At 40.4% G+C, this 15,842-nt stretch overlaps 2 long non-coding RNA genes across 2 annotated transcripts; one reads left to right on the top strand and one right to left on the bottom strand.

Annotated features, from left to right (window-relative positions):
- Positions 1–3,745: 3,745 nt before the first annotated feature.
- Positions 3,746–5,806, top strand: LOC115892615. Its single transcript, XR_004052473.1, has 3 exons — positions 3,746–3,960; positions 4,673–4,899; positions 5,724–5,806. It is a non-coding gene; the product is annotated as an uncharacterized LOC115892615 (long non-coding RNA).
- LOC104666610 lies at positions 5,505–8,263 on the bottom strand. The gene is made up of 3 exons (XR_748577.2): positions 8,036–8,263; positions 7,782–7,924; positions 5,505–6,014 (listed from the first exon to the last, which is right to left on the bottom strand). It is a non-coding gene; the product is annotated as an uncharacterized LOC104666610 (long non-coding RNA).
- Between the last annotated feature and the right edge of the window lie 7,579 nt (positions 8,264–15,842).

The following is a 15,842-nucleotide window of genomic DNA, read 5'->3' as shown; positions in this document are numbered from 1 at the left end:
TATTTTGATATGCTTTCTATATTATAATTTTGTAGTTTTTATTTTATGTATATATGTATATTACATTTATCTACAATGCAGTTTACATTTTATATTTATATGCTACATATTTGATAGTAAAACAAATGTGGATATGTTTTGGAGTGGATTTCAAGATTCAAATAAATGTTTCAGATAAAACTCTAGATTTTAAAGAAATATAATGTTTGCAATGCGTGTCCTAGGGAGATAGCTGATCACATACTACAATAAAAATATATCATTAAATTAAGTCAAAAAGCAACAGGACAAATATGAATAGGGCACAAATACAATTTTTTAGAAAACATATATACATCAGAAAATGATTACTTTGTGGTATAATTGTATAATTTTAATTTTCTTCTTCATGCCATATTTTTATTGTCCACATTTTCCACAAAGAACATGTATATTACTTATATAATCAGAGAAAATTATGATTCTCTGCCAAATTTTCCATGCAGTTTCGTATTACTGTGTTTAATTACATTTGTACATCTATTTTCTACATGATGTTAGAAGCTCCTGGTAAAACCATAAACAGAGCTTTTCAGGTTTCAACAATTCTTGCTAAGGGAAAGCCATATTTTTTTATCTTCAAGACTGTTATTATGTTCCTACTTAAAATCTGGCTCTTAAATTTTGTTCCCATTATTACCACCAAAAACTCTAGCTAAAAGAACATCGTATATGCATGACTCTTTCATTATATAGTAAGTGCTTGATGTTAATTCCAAGGAACTTTTCAAGACCGTCTCGGAAATATTTGCTTTAGTATTTTGAAATAACAAAATGATCCTTCTTAAGCCTTTTGCATGGTGAGACAGGACAGCAGAGTTCAAGGAGATGTGTCTCTTGGCAAGGTTTGAAATGCAAGCTCACCAAAAGTATAAAGAGTAGTTAGTATATTAAAATCCCCCGAAATCCTGATGCCTGCTTGTCTTGTAGGTGCCAGGTCCCAATTCTCTGCACCCAGGGAACTTGCTAGAAGCTGTGGCAGTGGCCACATTTGACTGAACTGTTATAAGGAAGGTGCAAACAAGAATAGCCCCCTATTTTAGGAAAGATTGTTAAAAGAAACTGGAAAAACAAATTCTTTTTTACTTCCTCTTGGGACTTTCATTAAAAGTGTTTATTCTTGGATGAAGGGGATTACGGGGAAAGGTATTTCAGATGTTGGTTCATGGCTGGATCCTGAGATGCTAGCTCTCAACGTGTGATGAAATATTTGTATAATGTGCACTTTTGTAAGAGCTGTTTAAACTCCCCTAGTTAGAGATTTTGCTAACTAAAAACAGGCCTCCTTATTGGTATTCTTGAGTATTGTTTTGACAGTCTTTGCTTAACATTTTATCCCTCTAAATTATTTTAGCATGATTGTTCTCAGCAGTGCTTTACAGGATGAGAGAGATGACATGAGTTTCTCTTGTTCAGATAGCATGAATTCAAGCACAAATGGGGGGTGAGTTTCCAGGAGGTGAAGAGCTGGAGACCAAGCATTGTCCTGCTTTGCAGGAGAGGACAGACCACCCCTTTATCTCTGGGCACTGATTCATACAGTACCCCTGCATGCACTCTCCATTGCAATGTGGCTAGACAGTATGCTGGCACACTGGCCTGAAGTTTACAGCAACATCAGCACTGCCACTGTGATCTAGGACTGATCCTTTGACAAAATTAGAATCTCCCAGGAAGGTGATGAGAGGGAGCCAACTACCACTGAATAACATGAGAGGCTTCATGCAGGGTACATAATCTACATCATTTCTTCAATCCTCTCAACTTGATTTTGAGGTTCACACTACAGGTCGTATTAGTGCATCTTATACTGATATAAAAATACTACCCAAGACTGGGTAAATTATAAAGGAAAGAAGTTTAATTGACTCACAGTTCCACATGGCTGGGGAGGCCTCAGGAAACTTATAATCATGGCAGAAAACAAAGGGGAAGCAAGGCACATCTCACAAGGCAGCAGGAGAGAGAGACAATGAGAGAGCAAGGAAGTGCCGCACTTTTAAAACCATCAGGTCTCATGAGAACACACTCACTATCACGAGAACAGCGAAGGGGAAATCTGCCTCCATGATCCAATTACGTCCCACCAGGTCCCTCCCTGGACATGTGGGGATTATAATTTGAGATGAGATTTGGGTGGGGACACAGAGCCAAACAATATCACAGGTGAATAAATCGAGGCTCAGAGAGGTTAAGGAAATTACCCAAGTTCATCAGGTTAGTAGGTGGCAGAAATGGAATTCAACCCAGAATGTCTTGCTGTAAAGCCTGAGCTATTTTCCATATAGTATGCCATCTTATTGTTCTTCTTTTTTTTTTAACTTGCCTTTTAAATAGAAATAGAAGGAAACTGAAAAAAAAAAGTAAACAGATGAGAAACTAGCTCATCAGGCAAAATGGTTAGTTGGTTTTGTTTCATGTAAAGATCTACTTCTGATGTGTTCTCTTTGTGCTTTTAGAGATAAGAGTCTTACAATGGTATGAACAAATTGATCATGCTTGTGCCCAGACTATGAGCCAGTCCAAGAACAAAAGCAGTATGATTGTCTCCTTTTCTGTCTGTAATAATGGCAGGATGATCTGCCCAATCCATACCTCATGGAGTATTGAAAAGCTGTGCTGAGACTTAGCATGAAACCAGAGGTTTGTCGATTACCAAGTTCCAGATTATTGCTATCATCACTATTTTTTCATAAAGTCTGGCCTTTGTAAAGGTGCAATGAGAAAGGTAGCCAGAATGTCTTCACAACTTGAAAGTGAAGGAAATCATTAAATTGGTTCCTTTAGGCAAGTGGTCCTAATTGATCAGGACTCAAAATATACAGTCGGGATTTTTTCAGTTGATCAAATATGCAAGTAATTAATTTTTATTTATCTTAAAGCCAAAATAACTGAATGAGGTTGAACAGAAAAATTCAGTGATTCTGAGCTACTTGATAAGCCACAGTCCTTCATGAGAATCGGAGAGTCTGTGAGCAGGTGCTTGACTTACCCTTTAGGATGGTACCTTAATCCCAGCAAATCTTTCCTCTGTGGGATCTTGGATAGAATCCACATGAGGGACACACATCATATATTTAACAGGTGTGGGTCCTGGGAGCCAAGGAAGGGTATGGAAGGATCCTGCCTGTCTCTGTGAGACACAGAATAAAGAAAAAGGAAGCTGAACAAGACAGAATTCTAAGATGTGGGTGGAGAGAAGGAACCCTGTTCAAAGAGAAAATTTGGAATCCAGGAGAAATAAAACTAAAATAGGGGTTTTCAAATAATCCAGAGACATTCCATGGAAATTGATTGAGGCAGTGAAGACTGGTGTAGTGGGTTGGATAATGGCCCCTAAAAATCTCAGAATATAACCTTATTTGGAAATAGGTCTTTGCAGATGCAATTAGTTAAGGATGGAGATGAGAGGGTACTGGATTGCGATTGGCCCTAAATTCATGACTGGTGTCTGTAGAGTAGAGAACACAGAGAAGCACACAGAGAAGAAGGCCATGGGAAGATGTGGGCAGAGAATGGAGGGGTGCAGCCACAAGCCAAGGAATGACAGGACTGCTTACAGCAACCAGAAGCTGGAAAGAGCAAAGAAACACCTTTTCCTAGAGACTTCCGAGGGAGTATGGCCTGGCTAGCACCTTGATTTGGGACTTTAGGTCTAGAGGACTATAAAAGAATAAATTTCTGTTGTCTTAAGCTACCAGGTTTCATGAACATTTAAAGAGAGAGCTTTTCATGGAAGCCAGCAGAGAACATAGGAGCCAGAAGCTCTTTAGACTCGGAGTCTGTTCAGACATCATACTGGCCAGAAAGAAGACTGCAAGAGGATCAGAAGGGTTGAAGGACTTGATTGGAGAAGGACATCCACCAGTAATATGTTCTCCATACTCCCTGAAATGTCCTAGAGGAGCCTCTCAGACATAGGTAGGCTCAAGGAAGATTTAGAACTTGAAGGTGTTTTATGATGGTTTTACCTGTTTTCACATTAAGTACCCCACCAGAAAATGAGAAGATACCTACCATGAGCCATATATAGCTTGCCCACGATGTCAGGAAGGGATCATGGTTGAAGACTTTTAGCAACTCTTTATTTTGAAATAAGTTGAAGTTATTAAACCCATTGACACTAAATTTTGGCATTTCCTGACCAGAATACAATGATAAAAATTGCAATTTAACAGTGACACAATCCTTACCTAATATATTGTACATATTTAAATTGTGTGAGTCTTCCAAATAATTTCATCTATAACTAGTTTTCTGCTGGAACAGGGTAGAATCCTGCATTTGGCTGCATTTGGCCCTCCCATCCCCTGGGTCTCCTTAATTCCAAAATGATTCTTCAGCCTTTTCCACGTTTTATTGACCTTTATCGTTTTGAAGAATATGGGCCATTATCTTGTAGTATGCCCTTCAACTTGGGGTTCTCAGCTATTTCTTCATAGATTCAGGTTATGCACTATTGGCAGAAAATCATAGAAATAATGTTGTGTTCTTTTCAGTGCATCGTATCAGGAGGTACATGATGTCGGCTTGTCCTAATATTTTTATGTTAACTTTTACCATTTTATCATTTGATTAAAAGGGTGTTCACTCTGTATCTCCCTGTTAAATTATTATGTTTCTCTATGCTTAGAAATCTAGAAGGAATTTCCCACCATGTGCAGAAATATGAACTACACACAGCAGATTTGCAGCCTCTACAAGAAGATGGTAGAAGACATGAACAATGAATTGGAGAGAACCACTTCCTTTTACCAAAGGATATTTTCTTCTATGAGGAAGAGCTCAAGAAAGCTGGGCAGCAGTTCTGCTGACTGAGATAAAGCTCCATGAGCTAAGACAAGAAAATGATGGCAACAGGTAAATCATGGCTGACATGGAGTTCAAGTTCCAGCCTTTCCCAAGCATCCCTTTTGCTCCTGCTGCTCCAGGAGCAGCCCACAGAGGCCTGGAAGTACTAGAGGTCCTCTGGGTCATCAAGTTCCCAGCAAGGAGGAGGCAGGTGCTGTGAGGCTCAGGGATCCAGGGGTGCCTGCAGGTTCCACTCAGAGTTTTGATTTGTTTGTTTTTGTCCTTAAAAATAATTTTCATTTATCTTCTAGTTAAGCTACTGTTATTTAATTGATGTGCAATTTCTTTCTAAAGTTTTATAACATTATAATTTCTAAAATTGTATTTTTAAATATACATTTATTTAAAATAGCTCTTATGAATACATTATTTCCAAATCATTGGACCCTCTAAAATTATATGCATACATATTATATTTTGATTTAAATAAAAGGTTCACTATTATTTAAACTATCATAAAAACTGGACATGAATAGAAACATGGAAAACAATAAAGTTCATTTCTCTAAGCTATTATTATAAATCTGTACAAGTAATGTAATATTTAGCTGGATAAATTTTGACTGGTTTTTAAAAAACAATGCCAAAAAATACTAGACAACAACAACACACCATTGAAACATCATACTATTTTTATTAGATTAGTTCTAAGTTCATAGACAAATTTAGGGGAATTGAAATTTTACAACAATTTGTTTCTTGTCTTGTTTTTTTTCTGAACCTTTGATGTTTTTTAAAAGATACTGTTTGTTCTTTAAATTTTTCTGAATTTTAGCAGCCAAAATAAAAGTTTTCCTTTGATGGCAAACCCACACACATATATTCTCACACAGACATACACATGGGGCTAGCTTGAAGGTGACACGCAGTGGCACGGAAGCATGGCTCTGCATGGAAAGGGATCCCATAACCAGACTCAGCAGAGAAGACCCTGACAGGAAGCAGAGGGTGTGCTGACTATGAAGAGCTGAGGCGGAGGCTGGTGCAGGGGTATGGTGTTTCTGTCTGGAGCCCAGGAAGCAGGAAGGAGCAGCTCCACATCAGTGCACACCGGTGTGCATCTGCGGAGGACCCCTGCACAATCTGCATGATCAACCCCAACCTGGGTCCACGTGAGCTGTCTGCTAAAAAGGTATGAATTGCATACACAGTACTTGTATTAGCAAAACCAAAAATATTTAAAGTATATATAAGAAAAGACAACATGGAAGAAGAGAGAGCAGAGTACAGGAGAGAGGGAAAGGAGGGGGAGAGGAGGGGAGGAGAGAAGAGAGAAGGGGAGAGAGGAGTGGAGGAGGAGAGACGAGGGGAGGGCAGAGGGGAGGGGAAAGGAGAGGGGAGGACAGGAGGGTAGGAGGGGAGAGGGGAGAGGAGGGGAGGAGGGAAAAGGAGAGAAGGGAGAGGGGAGGAGAGAGGGGAGGGGAGGAAGGGAGAGAAGGGGAGAGAAGGGGAAGGAGGGGAAAGGAGGGGGGGAAGGGGAGGGGGGAGAGGAAGGGAGAAGGGGAGAGGAAGATAGGAGTGGGGAGGGGAGGGGAAGGGGAGGAGGGGAGAAAAGAAGAGGAGGGGAGAGGAGAGGAGGAGGGAATGGGAGGAGGGAAGGGAGAGAGGACGGGAGAAGAGACAGGAAGGGAGGGGTGGAGGGGGAAAGGAGGGGAAAGAAGAGGAGAAGGGGAGAGGAGGGGAAGAGAAGAGGAGAGAAAGGGAAGAGGGGAGGAGGGGAGAAGAGAGGGGAAGGAGGAGGGAGGGGAGGAGGTGAGAGAAGAAGAGGAGTGGAGGAAGGGAGAGGCAGGGAGGAGGGGAGCGGACAGAGGACAGAGGATGGGGGGAGGAGGGGAGGAAGGAAGGGCAGGAGGGAAGGGGAGAGGAGAAGGGAGGGGAGGAGGGGAGAAGAGAGGTGAGGGGAGGAGGGGAGAGGAGAGGTGAGGGGAGGAGGGGAGAGGAGAGAGGAAGGGAGGTGAGAAGGGAAGGGAGGAGATGAGAAGGGAGAGAAGGGAAGAAGAGAGGAGAGAGGAGGAAAGAGGAGAGAAGTGGAGAGGAGAAGCCAGGAGAGGGGAGTAGAGGGGAGAAGAAGGGAGAGGAGAAGAGAGAAGAGAGGAGAAGGGAGGGGGAGAAGCTGAGGGGAACAGGGAGTAGCTCCTCTCTGCTTCTTCAAATTCTGCCTTCTAAGGAGGGAGGGAGTATCTGTCCTCTGAGATTTTTGTGAAACCCTCTCTGTGTGCTTTTGTGTCTTCCTATTTCACTCAGTGAAACACCCTGGATCTTCTTAGGGTCCCTGGTTTAACTCTGTTTCACTCATTTTCGTGCCATGTTGGTATTCTAGGCATTATTGTTGTTTCTTCAGCCCATTTGGATCCTTTTAAGACTAACCAGTTGCCCTTGCAGAGCTGGGGTCCTGCTGCCCTGCAGGGGATATGACTTCTCCTGGGAGAGCCACTTCCATCGCTCCTCTATGTCCTGCGAGGGTCTGGAGCCCTGACACCCTTAGAACCCCAGACTGGCCCCAGCTGACAGTTCTCTTGCTTCTCTCTCAGATTGAGTTTCTGAGATTAATTGCTCCTGGCAGAGTCCAGGGCTGCATGAGGAGGCTCTGAGCCTGACTCTGCTGGGGAAGAGGTTGAGTGGAATCCAAGTTGAGAAGGACCTGCCCCTCTGCAGATGCAGATTCTGAAGATGACTCAGTGGATTGGAGACTGTCCCCAGGGCCACCTTGGGAGGCATGTACTGAAGACAGCAGGGCCACACAAAGGAAAGAGCCAGGGTCAACCTGACACCCCCAAAGCAGAGTCATGCTCACCCAGAATGCTTGGATGGAACAGGAATAGACCTGCTTTACAGAATATCTGTGAAATTGTAGACCCCATCAGTTCCACTTATTTCTTCTGGGTTCTTACACTGAAAATCCAGGTTTCTCAGCTTGTACCTTTAGGGAGACCTTTCAGTCCTCTCCCCATCTGCTGACATTGACTAAACACGAAGGAGAGAGGGGGCCTCAGAGGAGGGTCCCTAGGACCTTGGTGGGCAGGACCCAGCTTCCCTGTGCAGAAGGAAACTTGAAATCAGGAGACTGAGCCTCATCCAGGGACAGGCCCCACTACTGTGCCCTGACAGGCCCTTGTGGACAGAAAGGTAAAAGGCATGGGCCCACTTGGACCCTGCGGTTTGCTGTGGGTCCAGCTGGGCCTGGTATGGACTGAGCTCCAGGGTGCCATCAGCCATTTCTGGGTCCCTCATGACCTAGGTGGAGACTATCACCTCTAACTGCACAGTTAGCAGAGCAAAGTCAGGGACACTATTTCTAGAACCTGGCTGGCTCCCCTCCCCCAGCACAACTGACTGTCTCTCCTGGTTGCCAGGCACTTGTGAGCATTAGAGACAGAACACTCCTCAGGGTTCCAAATGGTCAGTTGTGGCCCACAGGCCACTGGCAAGCAGAGGCAGAGCCACAGAAGGGCTGCTACTCCCCAGAATGTCTCTCTAGTCACTCTGGAGCTGCTAGGGCTATAGTGCTGGTGAGGGCTGAGACCATGAGATAAAATTGAAACAAACAAACAAAAAATATAAAAGATAAATGAAACAAAAAACTTTTTTTTTAAGATAAATAAAATTGATAGACCATTAGCAAGATCAACCAAGAAGAGAGAAAATCCAATGAAATGGGAGATATTACAACTGACACCACAGAAATACAAAAGATCATTCAAGGCTACTATGAACACCTTTATGCACATAGACTAGAAAACTTAAGAGGAGATGGATAAATTCCTGGAAAGATACAACTTTCCTAGCTTAAATCAGGAATAATTAGATAACTTAAAGAGAACAATAACAAGCAGTGAAATCGAAATGGAAATTTAAAAATTACCAAAAAAAAAAAAAAAAAAAATCCAGGACCAGATGGATTCACAGCAGAATTCTACCAGACATTCAAAGAATTGGTACCAATCTTATTGATACTATTCCACAAGATAGAGAAAGAGGGAACCCTCCCTAAATTATTCTATGAAGCCAGTATCACCCTATTACCAAAACCAGGAAAGGACATAACCAAAAAAGAAAACTACAGACCAATATTCCTGATGAACATAGATGCTAAAATCCTTAGCAAAATACTAGTGAACCAAATCTAACAACATATCAAAAAAAAAAAAAAAATCCACCATGATCAAGTGCGTTTTATACCAGGCATGTAGGGATGGTTTAACATATGCAAGTCAATAAATGTGAACATCACGTAAACAGAATCAAAAACAAAAATCACATGATTATCTTAATAGATGCGGAAAAAACATTAGACAAAATCCAACATCTTTTTATGATTAACACTCTCAGAAAAATTGGCATACAAGGCACATACCTCAATGTAATAAAAGCCATCTATGACAAACCCACAACTAACATAATACTGAGTGGGGAAAAGTTGAAAGTATTCCCTCTGAGAACTGGAACAAGACAAGGATGCTCACTCTCACTCCTCTTCAACATAGTACTGGAAATCCTAGACAGAGCAATTAGACAAGAGAAAGAAATAAAGGGCATCCAAATGGGTAAAGAGGAAGTCAAACTGTTGCCAGTTTGCTTACGGTATGATTGTTTACCTTGAAAACTCTAAAGACTCCTCCAGAAAGCTCCTAGAACTGATAAAAGAATTCAGCAAAGTTTCCAGATACAAAATTAGTGTACAGAAATCAGTAGCTCTTCTATACACCAACAGTAACCAAGGTGAGAATCAAATCAAGAACTCAACCCCTTTTACAATAGCTACAAAAAAACAAAAAAAAACAAAAAATAACTTAGGAATATACCTAACCAAGGAGGTGAAAGACCGCTACAAGGAAAAGTATAAAACACTGCTGGAAAAAATCATATATGACACAAACAAATGGAAACACATCTCATGCTCATGAATGAGTAGAATATTGGAAAAAAGACCATACTGTCAAAAGCAATCTACAAATTTAACACAATTCCCATCAAAATACCACCATCATTCTTCACAGAATTAGAAAAAACAACCCTAAAATTCATATGAAACCAAAAAAGAGCCCGCATAGCCAAAGCAAGAATAAGTAAAAAGAACAAATCTGGAGGCATTACATTACCTGATTTCAAAATATAGTATAAGGTCATAGCCACCAAAAAAGCATGATACTGGTATAAAAAGAGGCACATAGACCAATGGAACAGAATAGAGAAACCAGAAATAAACCCAAATACTTACAGCCAACTAATCTTCAACAAAGGAAACAAAAACATAAAGCGGGGAAAGGACACTCTATTCAACAAATGGTGCTGGGATAATTGGCTAGCTGCATGTAGAATAATGAAACTGGATCCTCATCTCTCACCTTATACAAAAATCAGCTCAAGATGGATCAAGGACTTAAATCTAAGACCTGAAACCATAAAAATTATAGAAGATAATATTGGAAAACCCTGTCTAGACATTGGCTTAGGCAAGGATTTCATGATCGAGAACCCAAAAGCAAATGCAATAAAAACAAAGATAAACAGTTGGGACTTAATTAAACTAAAGAGCTTTTGTACACAAAAGGACAGACAGTAAACAGACAACCCACAGAGTGGGAGAAAATCTTCACCATCTATACATATGACAAAGGACTAATATCTAAAATGCACCATGAACTCAAACAAATTATCAAGAAAAAAACACAATCTCATCCAAAAGTGGGCTAAGGACATGAATAGACAATTCTCAAACATTTTTCCAACAAACATATGGAAAAATTCTCAATATTAAAATGATCAGGGAAATGCAAATCAAAACCACAATGTTATACCACTTTACTCCTGCAAGAATGACCATAATCAAAACATCAAAAAATAATAGATGTTGGTGTGGACGTGGTGAATAGGGAACACTTCTACACTGCTGGTGGGAATGTAAACTAGTACAACCACTGTGGAAAATAGTGTAGAGATTTCTTAAATAACTAAAAGTAGAACTATCATTTGATCCAGCGATCCCACTACTGGGTATCTACCTGCAGGAAAATAAGTTATTATATGAAAAAGATACTTGCACACACATTTATAGCAGCACAACTCGCAATTGCAAAAATGTGGAACCAACCCAAATGCTCGTAAATCAATGAGTGGATAAAGAAACTGTGATATATGTATATGTGTGTCTATATGTGTGTGTGTGTGTGTGTGTGTGTGTGTGTGTATGAAGTAATACTACTCATCCATAGAAAGGAATTAATTAATGGTATTCACAATGACCTGGATGAGACTGGAGACTATTATTCTAAGTGAAGTAACTCAGGAATGGAAAACCAAACATCGTATGTTTTCACTCATAAGTGGGAGCTAAGCCGTGAGGATGCGAAGGCATAAGAATGACACAATGAACTTTGGGGAGTTGTGGGGAAAAGGGTGGGAAGGGGTGAGGGATAAAAGACCACAAATTGGGTGCAGTATATAATGCTTGGGTGACAGGCACACCAAAATCTCACAAATCACCACTAAAGAACATACTCATGTAACCAAATACCACCTGTTCCCCAATAACCTATGGAAATAAAAAAAAAAAAAAACCCGATGGAAATAACCTATGGAAATAAAATATATAAATAAATAGATATAAAGACATAAATATATAAATAAAATATATAGATTTATAAATATATAAATAAAAAATATATAAAATTATAAATACATATATAAAAATAAAAAATTCAATTTAAATTAAAAATTAAAAAAAAAAAAAAAAAACCTTTGTCATTGTGTTTAAGATAGTGTTTGTTGGCCGGGCGCGGTGGCTCAAGCCTGTAATCCCAGCACTTTGGGAGGCCGAGACGGGCGGATCACGAGGTCAGGAGATCGAGACCATCCTGGCTAACATGGTGAAACCCCGTCTCTACCAAAAAATACAAAAAGCTAGCCGGGCGAGGTGGCGGGCACCTATAGTCCCAGCTACTGGGGAGGCTGAGGCAGGAGAATGGTGTAAACCCGGGAGGTGGAGCTAGCAGTGAGCTGAGATCCAGCCACTGCACTCCAGCCCGGGCGACAGAGCGAGACTCTGTCTCAAAAAAAAAAAAAAAAAAAGATAGTGTTTGTTGTTTAAATTTAGGTAAATTTTATTCAAATAAGTTTTTTCCCTGATGGCAAACACATACAGAAATCACAATGCAGATACAAGCAACTTTGAGTTGTTATTTCAGCACCTGAGGAAAATGTAAAATTAAGAGGCACAGATTGTTTTAACATTGTTTAAATAAATAAAAGGGAAAAAAGAAAAATACGTACACACACATTTTGTACTTACACAAAAGATTCCAAAATTATATATACACAAAAGGAGAGTTGCTTATGTGTGGGATAAGATTCCACTAAGAAACAGTTCATCCCAAATTGTGCAGAGGAAGAGGCTTTAATGATAGAAGTTTCCTGAGCTGTGGGCAGGGATAAGGGTCCAGACAAGGGAAGGGGAGGCTCCCAGATGACAGCAATAGGGGGAGGTTGTTGCCAACCCAGGTTTCAAGGAAGGAGAGATAAAATGGTATCATTTGGGCCCAGTGAGGCTCTGTTAAGGGAAAAGCGAAAACTGTCCCCACTTTCTGCTCTCATCCTCCCATTGGCTGCTGGTGTATGGGCAGTCTTCTGCAAGGGGGCCTGGGCAGTGCAGGCCAGAGTCAGTCTCCTGGACACAGAGCAGGTGAAGAACAAATCTAGAGAATGACCAGCACTCAGGTTTATTTGACTGAAAGTGTGTGTTTCATTGCATTCATTCACATTCATTTGTATACCTCATAGTGTTGTGAAGATTCACTGAGTAAAACATGTAAAAGTAGAGAATAGTGTCTGGCATTTAAGAAGTGCTTAAAAATGCCATCTCTTACAGCTGTTTGTGTGTGTGCATAATAAAATATCCCTGATAATTTGAACATCCTGAAATGAACAATTCAAAGCCCTAATGGGCATCTGCTTATCCAATAGAGTCCAAAGCCTCACACCAAAGAGGGAAATAAGGAACCACTCAGGGAACAGAAGGAATGTGCACTGACAGCTGGTGCCCACTCCTAAAACTGTGCTGCACCGAAGGCTCCATGTTATTTCCCAAATCAGGGCTTCGGGGTCTTGCTGCCTACCATTCTCCTATTGGTACCCATCAAACATAGGATGACTGAGGCTGTGGGAAGCCTGTTGTCAAGGAACATGTGACCTGGGAGGGAGGAAAGAGCACAGAGAGGAGCCTACGCATGAAAGACAGGACACAGATGGAAGGTAGCCTTTCCCTGTTGACTTTTTGCTGGGTTACGTCCCAACACAACAAAGGACAAAGTGAAAGACTATGAAGAGCTTAATTGTGTCCCCTCCAATATTCATATTGAAAAGGGGCTGAATCCAAGTTGAGAGCCAAATCAGGAATGCAATCCCTTTCATAATTGCCACAAAAATAATAAAATATATAGGAATACAGCTAACTAGGGAGGTGAAGGATCTCTATGAGAATTACAAAACACTACTCAAAAAATCAAAGATAACACAAACAAATGGAAAAACATTCCATGCTCATGGATAGGAAGACTTAATATCACTAAAATGGCCATACTGCCCAAAGCAATTTACAGATTCAGGCTATTCCTATCAAACTACAAATGACATTCTTCACAGAATTAGAAAAAAAAAAACTATTTTAAAATTCATATAAACCCCAAAAAAGAGCCCAAATAGCCAAGGCAACCCTGAGAATAAAGAATAAAGCTGGAGATATCTCATTACTCAACTTCAAACTATACTGCTGGGCTATCGTAACCAAAAACAGCATGGTAGTGGTACAGAAACAGACACATCGACCAATGAAACAGAATAGAGAGCCCAAAAATAAAGCCACATACCTAAAACCACCTGATCTTTGACAAATCTGCCAAGAACAAACAATGGGGGAAGGACTCTCCTTCAATAAATGGTGCTGGAATAAATGGCTAGCCATATGCAGAAGATTGAACCTGGACCCCTTCTTCATACCATATACAAAAATTAACTCAAGATGGATTAAATACTTAAACGTAAAACCTAGAACTATTAAAAACTCTGGAAGATAACCTAAGAAATACCACTCTAGACATAGGACCAGGCAAAGATTTCAACAAAAAAACCAAAAGCAATTACATCAAAACCAAAAATTGATAAATGGGTTCTAATTAAACTAAAGAGCTTCTTAGCAAAATAAACTATCAACAGAATAAAAAAGATGACCCATAGAATGGGAGAAAATATTTGCAAACTGTGCATCTGTATTAGTCTGTTCTCGCATTGCTATAAAGAAATACCTGAGACTTGATAATTTACAGAGAAAAGAGGTTTAATTAGCTCATGGTTATGCAGGCTGTCCAAGAAGCATGAAGCTGACATCTGCTTGGCTTTTGGGAAGTCCTCAGGAAATTTACAATCATGGTGGAAGCTGAAGGGGGAGCAGGTATATCATATGGCAAAAGCAGGAGCAAGTGTAGGAGGTGCTACACACCTTTAAATGACCAGTCTCAAGAGAACTGACTCACTATTGTGAGGACAGTACCAACGGGATGATACTAAACCATTCATGAGAAATCCATTCCGATGATCTGATTACCTCCCACCATGTCCCACTTCCAACACTGGGGATTAGATTTCAATATGAAATTTGGGCAGGGACATACATCCAAACTATATCAGCATCCAACAAAGGTCTAATATCCAGAAGCTTTAAGAAACTTAAACAAATTTATGAGAAAAAAGAAATCATTAAAAAGTGGGCAAAGGACATGAACAGATATTTTTCAAAAGAAGACACATATGTAGCCAACAAGCATATGACAAAAAGTTCAATATCACTAATCATTAGAGAATGCAAATCAAAATTAGATGCCATCTCACACCAGTCAGAATGGCTATTATGAAAATGTCAAAAAATAGCAGATTCTAGCAAGGTTGCCAAAAAAAATGGAACCACTTATACACTGCTGGTGGGAGTGTAAATTAGTTCAGCCACTGTGGAAAGCAGTGTAGCGATTCCTGAAAGAACTTAAAACAGAATTACCATTCGACCCACCAATCTCATTGCTGGGTATATACCCAAAGGAATATAAATTGTTCTACCATAAAGACACATGCACGTGTATGTTCACTTGCAGCACTATTTGCAAGAGCAGAGACATGGAATCAACCTAAATGTATATCAGTGATAGACTGGATACAGAAAATGTGGTACACATACACCATGGAATACTATGCAGTCATAACTAAGAAGGAGATCATGTCCTTTGCAGCAACATGGATGAAGCTGGAGGCCATAATTCTAAATGAACTAATGCAGAAATAAAAAACCAAATGCTGCCTAGTCTTACTTATAAGGGGGAACTAAACAAGGAGAACATATGAATACTAGGAGAGGAGCAACACTCAACACCCACTAGGACTGACTTGAGGGTGGAGGGTTGGAGGAGGGAGAGGATCAGGAAAGATAACCTATTGGGTACTACGCTTATTACCTGGGTGACAATATTATATGTACACCAAACCCCTGTGACACACAGTTTACCTATATAACATACCTGCACATGTACCCCTGAACCTAAAATGAGGGTTAAAAAAAAAAAGGCTGGGTGTGGTGGCTTACACATGTAATCCCAGCACTTTGGGAGGCCAAGCTGGGCGGATCTCCTGAGGTCAGGAGTTTGAGACCAGCCTGGCCAACATGGTGAAACCCTGTCTCTACTAAAAATCCAAAAAAAAAAAAAAAAAAAAAATAGCCAGATATGGTGACACATATCTGTAGTCCCATCTACTCAGGAGGCTGAGGCTGGAGAGTCATTTGAACCTTGGAGGCGGAGGTTGCAGTGAGCAGAGATTGTACCACTGCACTCCAGCCTGGGTGACATAGCGAGACTCCATCTCAAATAAATAAATAATAAATAATAAAATTTTAAAAAAGAAAGAAAAGGGGTTAA

This window comes from Rhinopithecus roxellana, chromosome 13, assembly GCF_007565055.1.
Source record: "Rhinopithecus roxellana isolate Shanxi Qingling chromosome 13, ASM756505v1, whole genome shotgun sequence".
NCBI lineage: Eukaryota > Metazoa > Chordata > Mammalia > Primates > Cercopithecidae > Rhinopithecus > Rhinopithecus roxellana.
Note: the sequence above shows the minus strand (reverse complement) of the source record. Positions and strands in the feature narration are given on the sequence as shown.